The sequence below is a fragment of the Equus quagga genome, chromosome 12, assembly GCF_021613505.1.
Source record: "Equus quagga isolate Etosha38 chromosome 12, UCLA_HA_Equagga_1.0, whole genome shotgun sequence".
Taxonomy (NCBI): domain Eukaryota; kingdom Metazoa; phylum Chordata; class Mammalia; order Perissodactyla; family Equidae; genus Equus; species Equus quagga.
Genome location: NC_060278.1, coordinates 64,875,992 through 64,890,478, shown reverse-complemented (window position 1 = coordinate 64,890,478; position 14,487 = coordinate 64,875,992). Strand labels below are relative to the sequence as shown.

Here is a 14,487-nt window from a genome sequence, read left to right as displayed (position 1 = left end):
GCAGAAGCAGCTTCTGCGGCCTCTGACCCTTCCACTCTCCTCAGCAGACCCTCCGCCCGCCCTCGGCAGCCTGTCGGCATTTCTTCAACCAGGTTACTTTTAGAAGGCTTCTCTGGTAATTTCTTGGTTTTGGTAGGTTGATAGTGCCCAGCTGACGTGGCAGGACCCCCTGTTCTCCCTCAGCAGCTTGGCCTCTGGGTGTAGGCACTCCGTTTTACACAGCTGCTCCCGCATTCTGAGGGTTTTAGGATTTGGGACTTCTCTCTTCCTTGAGCTTTGCTACAAGGAGTTGCCAAGAAACCATAGAGGCTCCTCCATCTTCTATCTTGTGTCTCCTTGATCCTGCATTTCCTTCTAGTTTTGCCAAATGTGTTTGAAAGAAGGTGATGTTTAGGACCCAAGGACACTCAGCAGCAGCACCCACAAAGTGACCTTCCTTCTCTTGCTCCCCTCTGTCCTCTCCCTCTTAGTGCAGCTGGTGCTGGAGCTCCCAGAGTCCTGCAGGGTTCCTCCCTGCCCTCTTCCTAGGCAGGCTAGCACAGCCCGAGTGCTCTTCCCAGGCCTCCAGGAGCACGTTGAGGTGCTCCAGGGCATGAGCCAGGTCTTCACAGGGCTCTTCATCCTCAGAGAGTTGTCTTGGCTGGAAGTTCCTTTCACATCCAGAATCTGCATTTCCGTCTCTTCATCCAGGCTAACTCACTTCTTTGACAGCCAGAGCTGCATTGCATATTCGAGGCGTCTGCCCTTCAGCTCTTGTTTCAGGTTGCCCACAGTTTCTGTGTTCTCACTTTCTGCATCTGGCTCCAGGAGGTCAGCTCCAGCCTCCCGCCAGCATCTCGAGACTTCTCCAGAAGACTGGTGGCTTCTTCAATAACAAAGTGCTCTCTTGTAATGTCTGCTACTCACACTTGGCCATTTCTCCTTTTCTCTTGCTGTACAGCCTCAAGAACTTGTAAGATTCTTTGGAATGGTTTCTTTTTTCTTCTTCATGCAATAAGTTTGTTATTGCATTGTTTTTCTGCCTCAAAAAGCTCCATCAAATTATTCAGAGTGGATTTCAGAGTTTCATTCTCCTCTGCAGTTGTGCCAATTTTTGAATAGTTGGTCTGTTTCACGCTTCATTTCTTACAAGTTGTCGCAGGAATCTTGTAGGGGACTTTACCTTCAAGTGGCTTTTATTTTCTAATCTGACATTATCTAATTGGAGCCGTGCATGCAAGTGTCTTTCAGAAAGTGGGTTGAGTTCTTTCTCCTGACTCTCTTTGGATGAGTCAGACTACACTCTGGCTTCAGCAAAGATAGCTTCTTGTTTGCAGAGCAAACAGCCATGTACAGGTCATGTCCCTCGCTTTGCACAAAGCATTACCAGTCTGTGAATTCTCGACTCAGAGCTGCATTGCAGGGGCGCTGAACCATGAGTGACGCTCCTGCTGTGGTTCGGTCCGTCAGTTCTCCCTGACGAGGAAAACGCCTGCACCTGTGGGGAACCACGCCCATGGTCAGTCTGCCCTGACCTTGCTGCTCAGGCTCCTCTTCATCCCACTTTACCTGAAAAGCACACAGGTGTTGCTGCACCATTTTGAGCCCCTCAACGTCCCGTTTACTCAGCCCAAGAGGAGCTGACCCACTTAAGGCACATGACCCGATGCACTGGAGTTCTGAGTGTGCTGAGAGCCATCCCATCTCAGGGCTGGGTCATGGTCAGGACAAAGTTAATGAGCCTCTACTCGTGACTCTGCATGAATTTTATTCAGCTAAGAAACTGCTTGCCACTTGCAGGTTTTGGTTGCATCCAAAGCTTTGCAAGAGTAAGGTTTGCTTTTTGCAAAGCCTTCAACTCTCACTCCAGTTCTAGCTATTTTTTTCCCAGTTTGTCCTTTGAATTTTTCAAATGCTTGCTTTGAATCATTCAGCTCAGTCTGAATTTGCAGGATTTGTGCTTTCCACTTCTCAGGGTTTGCCAGTGAACCCAGCTCTTTTGTAACTTTAGGGCGAACACTTGCTGACATTTGGGGGTTTTCTCTGTACTAGATATTTCAGGAAAAACACTTTCTAGTTTTTCAGGGATCTAGGCACCTGTTTCTTGGGCTCTCTACTCAGACTCCAGGGATCTGAGACTTCTATTCTCCTCCCTGAGAAAATGACTTCCTATAGCATACTTTGCAACTCTGGCATGCTCATCTTCTGTTCTTGCAGAGTTTAATCGCACCCCTTAATTCTGAGAGCACCCCACCCCACCCCTCAGGCAGACTTCCTGGGGATTCCTCCTGTAGCTTCTCCAAGTGCATTACTTGCTCCTCTTGAAATTTAACAATCATTGCAATGGATGGATTACATTTTCCTTTTTGAGGATAAGGTCTTCTGCCTGGGTAATTTTTTCTACCAGAGACTTCTTTTCCTGTTCAGATTTCTGAGAAAATAGCACTGCCTCTCGAGAAGAGTTCCCCAGCCTCCTCTCCCTGTCCCCTCGGCAGGCTTGCTGGGCATCCTGCCCTGGTCTGGCCTAGTGCTCTTTGAGCCTCTTCACACAGGCTTGCAGCTGGCTCCTGTGTCCTCGGGTGTCTTCATTCACCACCACCGTGTTTTTAATCAGCTTGGAGCAAAGTTAAGCATGGAGAGAGTTCCCCCACTACACCTGATTCAGGATGGCATTTGCGACTAAGGAAGTTTGGGCATTTCCTCCAAGAGAGTCTGGAAAAAAGAGGTAAGTTGGAAAAAGGAGTCCCTGAAGCACATGTCTTTGTTTTCTGTTACCTGCATGGATAAGGGTGACGATCACTTGGCCTCGGCAGCTCAATGACTGGTTTCTGTTACCTTCTTCCTTTGCCTTCATCCCTGCCACATGGGTATCTTTGTTTTCAGATCCTGCTAACTCCATCAGGTTGAGTACGGAGATCTGTACCATCAGACCGTCGTTACTGTTCACCATTGACTCTATGGTAACTGTAAAGACAGCATGAGACTTAGAGGACTCTCTCTCATCAATGTCCGTGCACATGGCCATTCCTCCACCCTCCAGGTGGGCTTCTTCACCGAGGTGAGCACCTGCCCTTCCGCACTCCCCATACAGATTTCCTTCTTAGAAGCTCCCTGAATACAGACCAAAGAAGGCAGAATCCCACAGGTAGGTTTCAGTAAAGGAGCCCTGGCAAAGGAAACTGTATACAATATATATGGGGCTTCAGCCTCCTCTTTTTCACAATCAACTAAGAAAAATACACATTCAGAACTTTTTGGGATTACTCTTCTCAGGCTGTAAGAAATGATCAGATCCATCATCATAATGTTTCCCCTGCACCAGTCTATCCAGAGGCAAAGGTGGTGCTGTTGTAACTGATCCTGCACCCACAAGATGCCACAGGGCTTGTGGGCGCAGGTGAGCACAGCCAGCCTCCTGGGTGGTGTCCGTGCCACAGGAGCACCGGAAGAGCTTTGAAGAGAGCACAGGTGAGCCTACATTGGCTGTAGCTTTTTGTAGCTCTTCCTTACAAGGTGGAGAAAGTTCTGCTCTCTTCCTAGTGTACTGAGAAATTTTGTGATGAATGGGCATTGAATTTTGTCAAATGTTCTTCCTGTGTCAATTGATATGATCATTTTTCTTCTTTAGCCTGTTGATGTGGTGGAGTATGTCAACTGATTTTCAATCAAATATTGGGACAACCTTATATAACTGACATAAGTCCCACTTGGTCATGGTTTATTATTCTTTTTATACATTTTTGGGTTGGATTTGCTAATGTTTTATTGAACGTTTTTACATCTAAGTTCGTTAGAGATATTAGTTTGGGATTTTCTTTCTTTTCCCTTTTTATTTTTAAAGATTTTATTTTTTTTCCTTTTTCTCCCCAAAGCCCCCTGGTACATAGTTGTATGTTCGTCGTTGTGAGTCCTTCTAGTTGTGGCATGTGGGACACTGCCTCAGCGTGGTTTGACGAGCAGTGCCATGTCCGTGCCCAGGATTCGAACCAACGAAACACCGGGCCGCCTGCAGCAGAGCACATGAACTTAACCACTTGGCCACGGGGCCAGACCCTCTTTTCCCCTTTTTTTTTTCTCTCTGTCTGTCTGGTTTTGGTATCCAGGTAATCCTGCCTCCTAAAATAAGTTGGAAGGTATTCCCTCCACTTGTACTTTCTGGAAGAAATATGTACAGTTGGTGTTACTTTGACTTTGAATGTTTGGTAAAGTTCTCCAGTGAAACTATTCCAGGCCTGGAGTTTTCTTTTTGGGGAGCTTTTTAATTATGAATTCAACTCTTTATAATAGTTATAGCGTATGTTGTATTTGGACCACTTTTACGCCTGAGGATCTTTCCTTTCAGACCATTATTTTTTGATTTATTACCTTCCCTGGTGTATTCTGTTGTAATTAGCATAGCAATGAAAAAAATTATAAGCCATCTCAAATCTTCCTTGAAGTAAAGTGGGAGGTACAAAAAACAAATATTATAAAGTGGCCGCACCTTGTCCAAATTCAACAATGTGCAGGCACCTGAGAGAGCGACAATGACTGCGTCGAAGCTGGCCGTGACTCGAGGTGGTTGGCTCACTGCCTCTTTCCTATGTTGTGAATTATCACAAGGCCCTGAAAGAGGCTGTTCTGGAGAATTCCAAAGAACAGCCCCCAAAAAGACTCCAATCTGAAGGACCTCAAAGAGATGTAGCAAAAACAGTCAAAGATATTTCTAAGGAAAGTTCCAGGTCCCACATATTGGCTCTTCAGGCTGGGGACGGACGAGGTAGCTGCACACCTGGGAGTCGTGTGGCTGAGCCACCAGGGACACCTAGGGAACATGCTTGGGGACAGGTCCTTTGGGTCTCAGAGAAGGAGGCTCAAGGTAAGGAGGTACGGGAAGTCTGGAGAGGGGCAGCAGGGCCAGTCCCGGGCCACACAGTGTGCTGGACGTTGACCCATGGTCCTGTCATTGTTATGGATCCATTCCTCGGAGTCTCGACAAGTACTGCCTGGAGGGCAGAGGTTCTCGAGGGTGTCCCTGGGGCCTGAGGTTTCCACACAGGCGCCGGCACCTGGGTGCTGCTGCAGAATCCCCTCTCAGTCATCGGGGTCCTTCTACCTCATCTGCTTTGTCAGGACTCCAAATAAGGAGCTCGCTCGGAAAATCAGAGTTGCGCCATTTGGAAAATAAATCCTCTGTCCTGCTTAAGTAATCTGTTCTGCTCACCCCACAAAGCTGAGAGAAGCCCTAGCTAAGGCCAACGCTCCCAAAGGCAGCGGGGACTAGAGCCCGTGGGCCCCTGGTGATTGAACTCGACACCTTGCTCTGAACTTCCACATGAGCTTTCAAAAGAAAAGTGAGCATGTGGGCTAGGGAAAGGTGGGGGTCGGGGGTAGGTGTCTTATCTTTTTTCTCTGTTGCCTTCTCCAGCTCTCATTTCCTCTAAGCACTGACACGGTCCCCTCTCCATCATTCCTTATACCTAACAAGGGGCTTTGTGTAGAGCGTAGGAAGGAGGAGGACTACAGGTAAAAATGGAGAGAGAGTAAACCTGTTCGGACACCATTGGTTCCCGGGGCCCTGGTCACCCCTCCCATAGTCCTGGAGGAGTCCTAGGTCCCACCCCTTGTCCAAGTCCATCTCACCCAGGGTCTACCTTGCCTCTCCTTCCTTCCCCTGTGCCAACTTACCAGAAACTTGAATCTGGGCTTCCTGTGACAAGAAGAAACTGCCTCAATTTCTTAGGCTGACAGCAGCTCTCCTCTGTCCTCCTGCAGAGCCCGGGGGCCTCCTTTGCAAACCAAAGACCCACTTGCCAAATCAAAGAGCAGTTCTCACCCTGGGAAGAAATCTGCTGTTGGAGCAGAGGTCTTTACTCTGGGGTCTCTGGATAGATTCAGGACAGGACTCTGGGTGGGAAGAAATTACGTCTTTATTTTCATGACCCTGTAACTGAAATTTGGCAATTCTAAATGAGAGGCACCACAATAAAGTTGTCTGCCTACAGGAATGTAAAGTCCTACCCCCTCACTTAGCTTGTGGGAAAACATGGGGCTGCTTTTCTCATGACCAAAGCTGTGTAAAGAACCGAGGCTCACCAGGAAACCACATTCTGCCCCAAGGCACTGGCCCCTGGACCTGGGAGGAAGCACTCACACTCGGCTGGCTGTCCCTGTCTAGGAATGACCCAGAGCACAAATAGCTCACCCTTAGCCTTCAGGACAGTGTATTCCAGGCACTTTTAATACCCTGTGTCATGATTACCACTATTTTCTTACCCAGCTCCTTTTCAGGCTCCAGTGGATCCTCCAGTCATGTTTTATGGCTTGCCCCCACTGACTTTTTAAATTGCAGAATTAAGAAATACAACACAAAAAACAGAGAAAGAGTTGGGTTACAAAACTTTGCACGTTGCTTCAAGAACTCAAAACGCATTTCTCCTAGAAACCAAGGAGATAAGGCATAAAGGCAGGAGGGCTCCCTCACCTTCCATCTAGCAAAAGAGGGGTTAGCCTATGATGTTTTGAAAGCATATTATTTCACTGGTAAATCATTCTTGAAATAATGCATTTTGAGTTGAAATTCAGATGCCTAATACCATCCTAGGAAGGTATGGTGGTTTTAACATATGGCCCCAAAATTCTTTGCACTCTTTCCACTGAGAGGTGAATCTATGTTCCCAACCCTGGAATCTGGGCTCTTGACCAAAAGAATGTGGCAGAAAGGATGCTGTGCCACTTTCACTTTATAGAGATAGTATTGCTCTTGCCAAAACCAGGCAAAGATAGTACAAAAAAAGAAAACCAAAGACCAGTATCCTTCATAAATGTAGATACACTGATCCTTAACAAATGTTAGCAAATAGAATTCAGCAATATATAAAAATAATTATACACCATGACCAAGTGGGTGCTTCTCCAGGAATTCAAGGCTGGTTCAATGTTTGATAGTGAATCAATGTAATCTACCATATTAACATGCTAAAGAAGAAAAATCACATGATTATGTCAATCAACGAGGGCGAAAAAACATTTGACAAAATTCAACACTGATTCATGACCAAAGCCCTCAGGAAAATAGGAATAGAGGAGAACTTCCCCAATTTGATGAAGAACAGCCACAAAAAAGTCTTGTTTCCCTACATGGTCTCTCTTGACGGCGTGGGAGTGGGGACATTTTACTAACTGGCAAGGATGAAAGTCTTGGTGATGTGGGGTCGGTGAGCCGACGAGTCAAAAGAAAGATTTCTTGGACTCTTAAGATCAAGCAGTAGTGCTCTTTTATTTAGAGAATAGTATGGGATAGCATGGGGACAGGACCCACGGGCAGTCAGAGCTGCTGCTGGCATGGGGACAGGACACATGGGCAGGCAGAGCTGGTGCCAGCATGTTGCTGCTGCTGCTGCTGCAAAGTTGGGTGGAGAGTAAGAATAAATTTAAGGCATAGGCATGTGAATTATCTCTTTACAAGACAAAGGAAAGAATATGTAAAAAGAGTTGTTAAAGTGGTTCAGTGCCCATAGGGTCTCGGTAGGGTCTGGTTATGGGGTGGTCCTATAACTTTTAGATAAGGATCAAACCGGATTAAGTAAATGGCAGAAGCCACTGCTTAAATATTATCTTCAGCTAAACACAAAGGAGGATTTTGAGGCGGGGTCAGTTACATGAGGTTGCCAGACAGTAAACAACTTAAGTCCTTGCCTTTGGCATTGATTAAGAGTTTCTGGAGATAAGGCCATCCCCCTTCTTCCTGGCACAGAGAGGGAGGTATCATTACAGATGAAGGTTTCCCTTACAAATGTAAATGTTTCCCAACAAAGGGCAAGCAAATTCCACTCCTCAGAGCCTGCTTCTCATCTGCAGTTTTAAAATTAACCAGCCTAAAATCCTCATCATTGGCTCCCCAGTTGGCCTTCTCTGACACCACCTGTTATGGGAGTTGGGATCCCTTGCTGTGTCCAGTGAAGGTGGAAGTCCAGGCTCCCCACTCAGCCTTGGCTGGCATGCCTGAGGGTTGGGCCACATGTTTTTCCTCTTTGTTTGCCTGGATTATAGTGGTCCTTGTCAAAAAGTGTTCTGTCTTGCTAGGCTGCCACTTTTCTAGTCCTCTAGCTAAAGAGTGCAAGTTTTTGTTGGGACCTTTCTTGTCTGGCCTGTTAGCATTTCTGGGTTGCTGGACTATTCAGCTCAATTCGGGGATATATGAGGCAAGAAGAAATCCCTGGAACTCACCACTGTGTTTCTTCTGAGGCTCTTAGCCAATCAGCCTTCTTCTCTCCACCTTTCAGAGTTTTCTTATGTTTGCTTTACGTATAATCTTCTGTATTTTAATTGTCGTTCCCAGGAGGAATAGAGAAAGTACATCTATTCTTCCTAGAATATCAGGCAGAAGTCCTGATATTTTTGAAATATCTTTATTCCCCCTCACACCTTATTGTTTGTCTGGATATAGAATTCTAGGCTGCAACTCAGAGTTTGAAGGTTTTGCTGCACTTTTTACTCTTCCACTGTTATCTTCTGATTTTATCTCCTTTGAATGGGATCTCCTCTGTCTCTTGACATTGCTTTCTCTCCGGAATTCTAAAACCACTTGAAGATGTGCCTTGTTGTGTGTGTTTGCATCTCTTTTGCTGCGTACTCCTAAGGCTCTTTCAGTTACGAGACTCATGGCCTCAGGGTTGGGGAGATCTTCCTTATTTGATAAGTGTGTCGTATCTCCTTTATTCTTTTCTTCGCTTTTTTTAAGTTTCTGAAGAGTCAGATGTTGTGTCTTCTGAATTCCTTCTCTAAGTTTCTTACCTTCTCTTGCCCATTTTTCATTTTCTTTTAGTTTATTTTACTCTCCGAGAGAATTCTCCAATCTTCTAATCTTTTTGTTTACTATTTTTGGCTATCATATTTTTAATTTCTTTCTTTTTTTTTTTAAAGGATTGGCACCTGGGCTAACAACTGTTGCCAATCTTTTTTTTTTTTTTTTTTTTTTCTGCTTTATCTCCCCAACCCACCCCTGTACACAGTTGTATATCTTAGTTGCAGGTCCTTCTAGTTGTGGGATGTGGGACACCGCCTCAACGTGGCCTGACGAGTAGTGCCATGTCCACGCCCAGGATCCAAACCCTGGGCCGCCACAGCGGAATGAGTAAACTTAACCACTCAGCCATGGAGCCGGCCCCCTCATATTTTTAATTTCTAAGACTTTCTTCACATTACCTGATTTTTCCATTTTTCATAACACCACATTTTTGATAATGGGATCATTTGTGTTTGGATTCTTGGAATATATATATATATCTTTTTTTTTCCATTTGCTACACTATTTCCTCTGGATTCCTTTTTTAAAAAATGTATTCTGTTTGCCATAATGTGGATTTCTTCTAATTTCCCTTTGCTTGTTTAGAGGTTTGCGTGCTTATTTGTTTTTGATCTTTCTTTCATGCTAAAGGATTTCACCTGTCTGCTGATCCTTGGAGCCTGTTCATGTTGAACAGAGAGGAGCTGAAAGGTTGATTTTAAAGTGAGCTGTATATTTTTTACTTGCCTTTCCAGATTTTATCCTTTTCCACCCTGCTCTGCTCTGGAGGCTCACCTACAGGGATCATATCCCCTGGGCACCTTTATACCCTGGGTTCTGGTGGGATTTGACCAATGAGAGGCACTGGCTGGGGGTCAGACATCAGGAGGAGAAAATGTTTGAGGAGTTAATGTCCCCGGCCCCCTCCTGCTGAGCAGTGGTTTGGTAGTGGTGGCATCCCTCTGCCAAAAGTGACAGGCATTTCCTTTTGGTTGACGCTCCTGCTCTCTGCCAGCAGCTGGATTCTGGATCCCAGCATTCTAGTAAACACTCCCACCCTGACCCTCAGACCCAGGGATGATGACAGTTGTCTCTGCCGCCTACCCTGGGACCTTCACCAACCCTTGTTGGTTTCTCTTAACCATGCCCTCAGCTCTGTAAGTAGCTCCTTTATTCAACTCTCTTCTGCCTCCCCTTTTGAGTGGGCTGTTGGTATTTCTTGCCCAGCCCCTGATCAGTACAGACACTTCATGTACTTGGGCAAGGCCTTGGACTGCTGGAGTTCACGGTGCCGTAATCGGCCTTTTTGCTGGAGGACATCAGACGTGCATGTGTTAGTCGGCTCGGGCCGCAGGAACAAGCACCACAGGCTGGGCGGCTTGAACAGCAGACATTTAGTTCTCAGAGTTCTGGAGGCCGGAAGTCCAAGATCAAGGTGCCAGCAGGGTTGGTTTCTTCTGCGGGCCTCTCCCCTTGGCTTGCAGGTGGCCAGCTCCTTGCAGTGTCTTCACATGGACTTTCCTTTCTGTATGCATATCCCTGGTCCTCTTCTCATACGAACACCAATCAGGTTGGATGAGGGCCCACCCTAATGGCTGCATTTTAACTTAATCACCTCTTTGAAGGCCCTGTTTCCAAATATTGTCGCATGCAGAGGTGCTGGGGGTTAAGACTTCAAAATAGGAATTCTGGGAGGACACAATTCAGCCCCCAAAACAATCCATACCTGGACGTGTCTCTCTGGATAAGTTAAGTACATTGGGGTCTGTTTCCTCAGAAGAATCCTCTAATCCCTGGTTTAGGGAGTGTGCCCCAGGCTCTAGGCATTCGGAACAGGTCCAGGAAGATGATGCCACTGTTGGCAGTGAAGGCGTTTGCTGACTCCCCAAACAGTCGTCTCTGGGCCTGAGCGTCCTCTTCCACTGTGTGGACAGAACCCCAACCTAGTCTGGTTTAAGGTCTCCAGAGCATGAGCTGATCTCCTGCCTTGGGATGGAGGAGGGCAGCTCTAAGCAACCTGGGATTAGGGAGGCGCCCAGTCCTCTCCTCTCAGCCCCAGCCTTCGCCCCGGCATTTGGGGTATCGGGCACCTCTGACACATTGGCTGTTCTGGTTTCCACGGAATGAATTGACTGACTTCTTGCTGCTCCTCCTTTCCATAGGCACTTAGTTTATATGTTCTTTCTGCTTTTTTGAGCATGTTACCACCAGTTCATCTGTGAATTATCATATGGAAAGAATTTAGACTGGCATGTATTCAGTCCATGAGAGCTGTTTCTCTCAGGTAAAACATCATTCTGCAGGTGCTTCCTTCTCCATTTTCTTTGTCCTTATAGGTTTATCATACCTTTCTTCTCCTTCACCATCATTGTGGTAATTTTGGGAGGGAGTGAAGACAAAGGCTGTGGTCATACTGACTCTTTGGAGTTAGCCCTGACAGTCCTGTGGCCCCTTCTACCACGTATTAGAAGTGTCCTTGGCTGCTAGTAGCCAAGCCTATGGAGCAAATTATAACCAAGATTCCGAATTTCAGATTCTTTCAGTATTGGATATTTCTGTTTGTATTTCTTAGCATAACGTAACCTCTTTACTGCCCTAAGGAATTTTATGACCAGCTTCTCTCAAAACATCTACCAGAACCTAGAAAGAACTCAAGAGCTTTGCTTTTATGTAAAATTCTTAAAAAATCACTTTATTAGCACTGGCCTTACAAACTTCCTATGCCAGGAACATCCCTCTTTTATTATTATTTTCTATTTAAAAAAACATTTGTTTGATAATAGTTTTAAATTTATAGCAGAGTTGCAAAGATAGTACAGAAAGTTCTTGTGTGTTCCCCATCCAGTTTCTCTGATTGTTGTCATCTTGCATCACCAGGCACATTTGTCACAATGAAGGAGCCAACATTAGTACATTACTGCTAACTAACATCACACTTCGTTCAGATTTCACTAGTTTTTTCGTTGCCTAGTGTCTTTTTCTGTTCCAGGATCTCATCAAGGAGAGTAAATTACACTCAGTCATCATGTCTCTTTCGCCTTTGGTCTGTGACTGCTTCTCATCATGTCCTTGTTTTTGATGACCTTAAAGAGCACTGGGCAGGCATTTTGCAGGGAATCTCTCACTTTGGGTTTCTCTGATGTTTTTCTCATGGTTAGACTGGAGTTCTGGGGCTTTGGGGAGGAAGACCACATTGGCAAAGCACCCTTCTGAACAGGTCATATCAAGGGCACATGCCATGTCTGCTGACACCACATGTCTGCCGGTGTCACCTTTACCAGCTGGCCACTCTAAAGCCACTCTCTCCCCTTTCCATAGTGTACTCTTTGGGAGGACATCACTAAGTGCAGCTCACGCTCAGGGAGGCGATTTGGGTGACACCTCCTTAAGGCCACCCCCTTTTATTTTTAAAAATTACAAATGATTTAGATGGCTCGAGTTTGCCGAAGCCTCTCCATGGATGAGAAGATGTAGCTCTGTAAGTATGTGGAAACGTCACCAAGTAAAGACAAAGCCAAATTGTCCTCCACTGCCCCCAACATCCTTCCTCCTAAGATAAAACAATTGTCTTTTCTCAGAAACAAAGTCCATGACGTCATGGCAATGGGTTTTTCTACAAGAAAGCAGACCCATGGTAGGAGGTCTCCTGGGGATCAAGGGAGCTAAATTTATGCTTAGATGTGGATCTCAGAAAGCTATGAGATGTTTGGGTGTGTTTGAATGAAGCCATACATTCTGGTGTTAAAGCCTATGAGAGCGAACTGGAAACCGGGAGCCACGTGCGTGTGTGGCCAGGGCGGCAGGCGCTCCCCTCACTGCGCAGTTCCCTTCTCACCTGGGCAGGTCTCTGTCCTCCACTGTGGGGCACGTGAGTCTCATTTCTTGGCGCATCCCCATCTCCAGGCTCTCCTGGGGGCTTAATGAAATAGTGTTTAGAAAGTTCTCCGTGCTCCCTGGAGGGAAGCGAGAGCCCTGCGCGGAATGAATGCTGGGCCTGTGAGCCAACTGCTTTGCCGAGCCACCCTGCAGCCCTTCAGTCTCTGCAGGTGGACATGAGGGAGATGTGGGGTCTGAGGAAAGGAGTCCATTTTCCTGTAGCACTAGCCAGGTGTGTAAAGAGGCCTTAGGAAAACCTTAACACTGTGCTCCACCCCTCAGCAACCCCAAAGAGTGCCTTCACCCCTGGCTTGCATCCCCCCGAAGTCACTCTCCTCTAACCACCAGTGGCTTCCACAGGCTGTGGTTCCTTTTCGTTTCCTGCCTGTCCCTGAAGTGTCTGTCACGTGCAAATACGTGCAGACGGGGTCCTCTGGCTGCTTGGCCTGATTCAGCACCATACCACACACCTACAGTTTATACCAAGGAGGAGCAGTGGGATCTTGCCCAAGTTATTCTTGGAATTACAGACAAAATTAAGATTTTTAAATGCCCTGGACACAGTGGACCCAGTTATTTGGGAATTAAATGATCCTGGACTACAGATGCCTGCTCTTCCGTGGTGAGAATTATAAGGTACAAATAGATCGAAAGAAGCTGGAATCCAGTCTGTTCATTCACTCACTCATTCTTCAGAGATAAGCCCTTCCCACTCGTCCAGCGCTCCTGTGGGCGCAGGGACAAAGGAGAGAGGGGGCAGCCCGTGCACCGTGGAGCCCTATTTTAAAGGAGGCCAGGCTGGGGGCAGTGCACACGAATGGTTAACCCGACCAGCTCCACAATTTCCACGAACACACCCAGGAAAAGGTGAGGCCGCCCGCTGAACGGACGGTCTGGCTCAGTTACATAAAGACACGCGGTTATTTTTATAAAGAAAGAAAAGAGGCAGTCCCTTCCAAACAAATTCCAGATGGGCCGAGACCCCTCTCTGTAAGATAAACACGCCCAGAACTTAGGAAGTGCAAGGGGAAATGTTTACAGGGTGATCTGAGCGCTGCCCGGCAGGGGCATGCGGACCTGCACCTTCTGAAGTTGCCTCCTGTGCGAAAATTGCCCTGCTGCTGCCAGAATGTGGAACTCAGCTTGGACGCTACAATCCTACCCTAAGGCAATCGATTTCTGAGACTCTATAACGGTTTCCTGTAAGACAAGAGATTCCTTTGTAATTTTACTAAACCAGTTATTTTAAAAGTATATGTTAAGCTACTGCCGTGACATTTTCTTTTTATTTGAGGGTTTCTGATACTCATTTGTATTCTAATAAGCAATTAAATTGAATGTATAATGCTGACAAATAAAAACGGCAAGTAATAGGATATATTGGAGTATATGAGGAAGCCATTTGGTGTAAAACCTAATTCGGCCTGACCTTGTCTTTCCAAAAGGGCCTGACCGAGGCCGTTGAGCATGCATTGTATATCTGCTTTAGAGATTCCCTATGGCAAGAGCAAAGGCCCTTGAGATAAAGGTGTAACTTCCCTCCCCCTCCCAAGGTTGGCATCTCCTTAAGGATTAAGTATCTTTCCTTAGGCTAGAAACTGATCGCTGCGCTCACCTGTGACGGCCCAGCTTGAAACAATAGACTTGCCTCCTGCTACACCCACCAAGATAGCAGACCCACTATCTGCTGTGTCCATCAAGTGCTGTGCCGACAGGGCAATCTTGTGACTATTGTGGGAGGGACATTTCAATCATATGTGAAACACCCTCTTTGAGGGTATATAACCACCCTGTGTACCCCCACTTCTTTGGAGTGCTCAGTTCCTTTGTGGAAAGACTCTCCCAGGTTATAATCCTAAGATTTA

At 46.4% G+C, this 14,487-nt stretch overlaps 1 pseudogene; it reads right to left on the bottom strand.

Moving 5' to 3' along the window:
• Window positions 1-1,712: 1,712 nt before the first annotated feature.
• LOC124248181 (kinesin-like protein KIF15) lies at window positions 1,713-3,004 on the bottom strand (annotated as a pseudogene).
• Between the last annotated feature and the right edge of the window lie 11,483 nt (window positions 3,005-14,487).